Here is a 6,687-nt window from a genome sequence, read left to right as displayed (position 1 = left end):
TAGATATGACTGTGTACACACTCATCGATGCTATAATAATGGAGACCCCCAGCAATGAAGCTAACCTTTGTTAATATTTTGAATTTTTCTTGCAGGTTTTTCACTTTTAGAAATATTTAAACAACAATCTTTTGCATAAATATTTTCAGAAGCACTGGAAAAATCTTCATGAGAGATTTTTTAAATGCTTACTTAACACGTATACCTTATATTTTGTGCCATTTTATGAGAACTATTACCTCAACAGTGAAATCTTCCAAAAAGACTAGGAAAGACGGTGAATACAAAAATTAATATGAAATCCACAAATACAGGGGGCCGACTGTAGTCACATTTTTTCCTGCATGTTATTTCACTTGAAAGCTGTATTTCCTTACAGCTCTCTGTGACCCCCCCCCTTCCTTTCACCACATGTCATGGCTCCCCTTTCATCCGATTTTCACTGTGGCTCCCCTTAGAATATCCCATGATTGCAAGGGGGCCATACGGTCCAATGTTGAGAACCATTGAGTTAGGATGCTGTTGTATAGAAGATTCGTGCTTATGCGGGAAGATTCATCGCCATCAATTGACAGCTTGGAAAATTCATGACAAGCAATTCATTGACAAAGTGATGTAGTGAGTAAGTGAATGATCAAGCGAGTCGGAGTGAGTAAAAGGATGAGAGTAAATAAGTCAACTCTTACAGCCACTCGCTCACTAGTTTTTGGTAGCTCATTCACTAACTCATTTTGTCACCATTACTCCCACATTAGGAGCTGGGATCTTTGGTGGTCCCCCAATCCAGACTTCTCATGTGCCCTTCTATAGTAAATTTATAGCATGAGAAACAAACTGATGGTTATTTTCTCGGGGGCCCCAGCGCTTTAGCCTTGTCAGCCCTATCCTTGTGGGGGCTATGTTTGTCACTCGCATACTGATGACAAATTGTCCGAATTTTCCCATTAGTAAATTGATGAATTTTACCTTATAATGAAAAACTGTACATAAAAAATTCTCAACTTTACGGGAATAGCGAAAAAAGGGGATGTGGGACATCCCATTGAATAGCACACAGATGGGGTTCTTTATTTTTTTCCTCTATAGAGAGCAGATTTTTTTTTCAAAAGCTGTAACAGGTGAGATATTATGTTCTTAATCTAAAACTCAGTCAAAAGCCATTTTCGAAAAAAAATTGATAAGAGGTTTTCATTATAAGGTGATAATACATTATTAATCCTAGCCTCCAAAGACAGAATTTTTTGCATTGTCCCGCTCATAGCGAGACAATGCAAAGAATTCTGTCCGCGAGAAAACTTGCCCCCGAGAAAATAACCATCAGTTTGTTTCTCATGCTATAAATTTACTATAGAAGGGCCCATGAGAAGTCTGGATTGGGGGACCACCAAAGATTCCAGCTCCTAATGTGGGAGTAATGGTGACAAAATGAGTTAGTGAATGAGCTACCAAAAAACTAGTGAGCGAGTGACCGTAAGAGTTGACTTATTTACTCTCATCCTTTTACTCACTCCGACTCGCTTGATCATTCACTTACTCACTACATCACTTTGTCAACGAATTGCTTGTCATGAATTTTTAATAAACCTTGAATAAACTTGAACCTTATAATAAAAATGTCTCGGCAGACCCCTGGTGATATGCAATATCATGTTGAACATCTGCCTGCTTTCTGCTGGAATTTTCACCTCAGAACGCAGGCAGATGTTCAACATGATATTGCATATCACCAGGGGTCTGCCGAGACATTTTTATAGGGTCATGTTTTTGTGAAAATTTCCCTCACTTTTGTGAAAAGAATTATAGAATTGAGGTTATCAATTTTGTGAAAAATAAGTAATTTTTTGGCATGCAAAAAATAAACTATTTAATTAAACACAATAGAAATACCAAATTATGGTTCCATTAACTTGTATTTTGTGGAGGGTTCGTTTTTCAGATCCAGAATTTTGTAAAGGGTCAAGAAAATAGACCTACAAAGGTTAGTAGTGGTAAAAAGTCCCCACAATGGTGTTTTCCCACACTTAAACATTCGCATTATGAAACAAATTCTTGTTTTTTAAAAATGAGAGTTGTCGTCCGGAAACGAGAATTATCGTTTTACACAAATGTTGAAACATCTTTATACCACTTTACATAAGTAAAGCATGAAGTAGTAATCAGGGCTTGACAAATCGAAAAAGTATTTAGTCACCAGCCCAATTTCTTAGGAGCCAAGCATGATATTTTGCTCAGAAAAAACGGTCTTAAATAATGTTTTCTTTTACTTTTTCCCATGTTGAAAGATGTAGCTTAGTGAAATCAGAAAAACTTTTGTGTCACCTTTTGCCACCAATTAAGAAATTTAGTTCAACCACGTTTATAAATTTGCCATGGTGACCTGGCACATGGGATTTGTCCAGCCGTGGTAGTAATAATAATAATAATATATACTAATTATTAATAACAGTAAGTATAAAATTTATAAGTTTTAGGGAAAATAGCCAGATTCGTGTTAATACCCAGTGTTAAAATTTTTCCAGAGATTGTTCAGTGACACATTTGCAGTTTTCAGCATATTTTACTTTGAGGATCCTAGTGTGGACCCATTTTTTGAAAATATGTTGCCAACTCCATTTAACCCATTATAAATGGTATAGTGTAAAATTTAATCTATACGTGAAATCAGGACCTTTTTCGTTTTCCAGAAGAAAAAACGAATCTAGCATTATGTTTATTTCACTGCCCTCTCGTAAGCTGGTTGATTTTAGATAAATTACAAAATGTGCTAATGGCTATTGGCCCCACCTTGGATAACTGAATCTGATGCATCAGATATTGTCATGTTAGAAAGGGATGACTAGAGCCTGGATTACACGCAAATGCATAAGTACACATGCAATTGCATACTTTAGCACTTTTTATAGTTAGTGCATATAAATGCATGAAATCAAAATTTTAGAATAAGTGCATATAATTAGCATTTTTTTTTCATATCTATTGCGTTGTACCAGTGTTTTCAAGATTATTTTTAGTCTTTGAATTTCTTCAATTTTTTCAAGAAAATATTTCCACTATTGAGTTGTTTATTTTCAGGCATTTTTAAATGCAAATATTTTTGCACTTCTAAATGGGTGTCTCCTTCATTTGTTGTGCATATTTTTTTTTAGTTGTACTGCATTTTTTTTTCTCGTAGGTTAGACCACATTTCATGCTTTTGATAGGTTTATTCTTTCCCCCCCCCCCCACCTTTTGTGCAGTTTTTATTTTTAAGGAAATTTCAGCATTTTATAAATGCATTTTTTTTTCTCATTTTACTTGTATATTTTGTGAAATGTATATTTTTCAGAGATCTTATACATGGCCTTTTAAATATTGGAAGAATTTTGAGATATTTTTATTTTATCAATATTTCAGTATTTTTAAGTGCATATTTTCTCACATAATTTTCATGAATTTAAAAAGAAAAAATTTGGCACCTTTTTAAATGCATAATTTTTTTTTTTAATTTTTGCATAACTTTTCATTTTTAGTGTCTTTTATCATCGTGGGCCCCAACCCCCTCGCTGAGCAATCCAATGTCTCCAATTAATCCCTTCCCTTATAATTCTCTTACAAGTGTTATGAGAATTCTTTAGAGGCTCCCAGCCCATGTCCAAGAGGGTACTTACATGTTGGCCATGAGTAAATTGCATTCAGGGGCATGACTATTTTTGAATCTGCATTTCAAGATACATCATTTTAGACTTTGAAAATCAGAAACGGGAGTTTTGCAACCATTGCGACCCAGTGTCAATCTCAATGGACAGAGCTGTAATTTCTTTAAAAATTTAATTTTCATAATTTTTTTTCTGCATAGGCTTAATATAGGCCTTATATAAATATATTTTTGCTATAGAAAAAATTTTTCCCGAAAAAAGAAAAAAAATTCCGGAAAGCGAATGAAAATTTTAGAGTTCATGATTTTTATGGAATTATTTCTTTCAATTATTTTAATGAAAATTCAGTAAACTGAAAGAATTAATTCGAAATTAATGAAAATTCACAACCAGTGAAATGAAAAATTCAGAATTAGTGATAGAAATAATTCTAGAAATGAAAGAGTTTTAAAAATTAATGAAATTAATTTCAGAATATTGGTGATAGTCTCCAATAATCTTACGTGTGTGTGGGACCAGGTGATACCGCACCAATCGTACATCCCCAGGGCCGCAACTTGGGAGAGGGAAAGCAAGCTGGTCTGGTGTCTCGGGTACCGGACCGGGCGCAAATTTCAGCCTTTAACATCATAAGCGAGTGCCAAAATGCATGTTTGCCCCGATTGACCAAGCTTCTAGTTGCGGTCCTGCTATGCGCCCCCCCCCCCATATCCAGCAGCCGGTCCCCAAGGCTGGAATCTTTGATACGCCCCCTCTGAAGTGAATTAATAATTGAAAAAAAACAAGAAAGAGAAAAAACAAACGCGCGTATACAAATAAAGTCTCAGTCCTACACATCCCTAAAGGTAGCGCTTACTCCCTCACAAGGGTGGAGCTGAAAGGGCTCTAGCTCGGGGCAGTTATTTTTTGTTTTTTTCGTGCGATAAATTCACTATGGAAAGTTTGGGGGACTGCTCCAGGATGTAGGGCAATGCAGGCGTGCATTCGCCCAAGGGCTCCGGCAATGTTTCAGACCTGTGGGCATGATCCCGGTCCCACTTTTCACGGGCAAATCCATAGTTAATTTATAGTGCGGAAACTGAGAATTGTCCCGGTCCCAGAGCATGGTTCCACGAAGGAGGGCTGACAGGGCTCCGGAACAGTTCTCATAATTTTTTGTTTTTTCACGCTATAAATTAACTCCAGAAGGGGCCCCGCTCCAGGATGTGGGGGGCCATGCCCCAGAGCTAGAACCCTGTCCTTGTGGGGGCCATGCCTGTGATTGCTCTTGACTCTAGTTTTTATGGTCGGGGACTTTGATTTTTGAATTAATTCTGTGGTGCTCTGAGGCCTGACGCAAAGTACAACAGGTGCTCGAGAGCACCCCCTGCTCCGACGTCACCCACCCGAAGAACTAAATATAACACAAAAAAACTGATGTGCCCCGTAAAATACGGGACGATCCAACGAACTCGCACAATATAAATCGTCCCTCCCAACTCTAGATTCGTTCCTGGGGCCGTGGTTGTGCGCCGAGCGAATGAAAAATTTTCGTTGGAAATCCACGCGATTAATAATTAAAACAGAAAAATTGTAGTTGCTAAATCTTAGTACAGATGGCAGCACTAAAAAATCCTGTCAAATTTCTTTGTCCTGTCGGGTAAATATTATTTTCCTTTTTAGAGCAGTATGGGAGGATGTCGTATTTCTTCTCTGGATAATCAGCAAATTATAAGTTATATTGTCGATTACTGTGGATATAATTACTGACAATATTGTGTACTTGACATTCTCTCTTTGTCCTATTAACGATAAAATTTTGTTATTTATATAAACTTACCGTTAATATAAGCATGTTCTTGTGGTGTAGTGGTTATCACATCCGCCTAACACGCGGAAGGTCCCAGGTTCGAGCCCTGGCAGGAACAGCGGAATATTTTTTTTTCATTCTACTTTCGCACTTCTCACATTTTAAACCGGTGTTTCCCAACGTGGGATCCACTCCCCACAAGGAGCCAATTTGAGAATGAGTTTTTCTATTTAGGGTTTTTTTTTAAGGAACTTCTCAGAACCCCAACCGTTTTTACATCAGTTAAAATTTATAAATTATTAAAAAATATTTTGTGTGTGTGATGACTTCTTTTTCAATGTTTTCTCTGGAAGGGGTTTGACCAGGGGTTCGTGTAACGTTTTCTGTTCCACGAACAATTTGTGCCAGTAAGATGAAGTCCACGGACCCCCCGTGCCAATAATAGGAAGAAAATGAAGGCCATGTACCCTAGGGCAGCGTTTCTGCGTTTCTTAACCCTTTTTTGCCCGTGGCCCCCTTCGAAACATTTTTTTTTTCTCGTGGGCACCCCCCCCCCCCCCCCCCCCGTCTTACCCAGAGTCTTCAACCCTCATCTAGAAGCAAGATCCTTTATACGTATTGAATTGTTCAGTGAATTTATACTGAATGAAAATTTTACAAATAACATTGGCCTCCAGACCGCTGGCCTAGAATTTATTGAGCTGCCCGCTAATCCGAGTTCTATTCAAGGCCGTCTCAACATCATGCGCCCCGTAGGCAAAGTGATGCTATGGTTGGTCCCATACTTAGCCGGAAATAAATAGCCTACATATTTTCAAAATTTATTGTACTATACAAAATATCATAAGGTGGGGTCACTTATGGACATGAGACCCCCGGGCATGATCCCTCACAAGAGTGGGACTGACAGAGCTGCAGCCCGGGGCCTGATATGGTTTTTTTCATTTTTTTGTTTTTTCCACACTAAAATTTAATATAGAGGAGGGGGTCTGCGAAAAACTCCATCCTCTAGGAACCTGCTGCAAAATATAAGCGGTGAGGCCCGGGTGGGTCCATGCCCTAAGACGGCCCTGGTTTTGGTGGGTTCTGTAAGGGTATAGTCACTAATATAAAAGCATATAATTATTTCTTCACACTTTAATTTTTCTTCTCAGCTCTCTGCGGCCCTCCAAACCATTTGTCATGGCCCCTTTCTAAATTTTCTTCCGTGGCCCCCTTGAAGTATCCCAGTGCCACTACTACTAAACCACACATGTACCTCGT

The 6,687-nt window shown here is 38.1% G+C and overlaps 1 non-coding gene across 1 annotated transcript; it reads left to right on the top strand.

The window, feature by feature from the left end:
- The first annotated feature begins 5,469 nt into the window (after positions 1–5,469).
- TRNAV-AAC (transfer RNA valine (anticodon AAC)) lies at positions 5,470–5,542 on the top strand. The gene has a single exon. It is a non-coding gene; the product is annotated as a tRNA-Val (tRNA).
- Positions 5,543–6,687: the final 1,145 nt, after the last annotated feature.

The sequence above is a fragment of the Pholcus phalangioides genome, unplaced genomic scaffold, assembly GCF_987345545.1.
Source record: "Pholcus phalangioides strain wild (caught in Gottingen) unplaced genomic scaffold, Ppha-v1.0 ptg000001l_1, whole genome shotgun sequence".
Classification (NCBI taxonomy): Eukaryota; Metazoa; Arthropoda; class Arachnida; order Araneae; family Pholcidae; genus Pholcus; species Pholcus phalangioides.
Note: the sequence above shows the minus strand (reverse complement) of the source record. Positions and strands in the feature narration are given on the sequence as shown.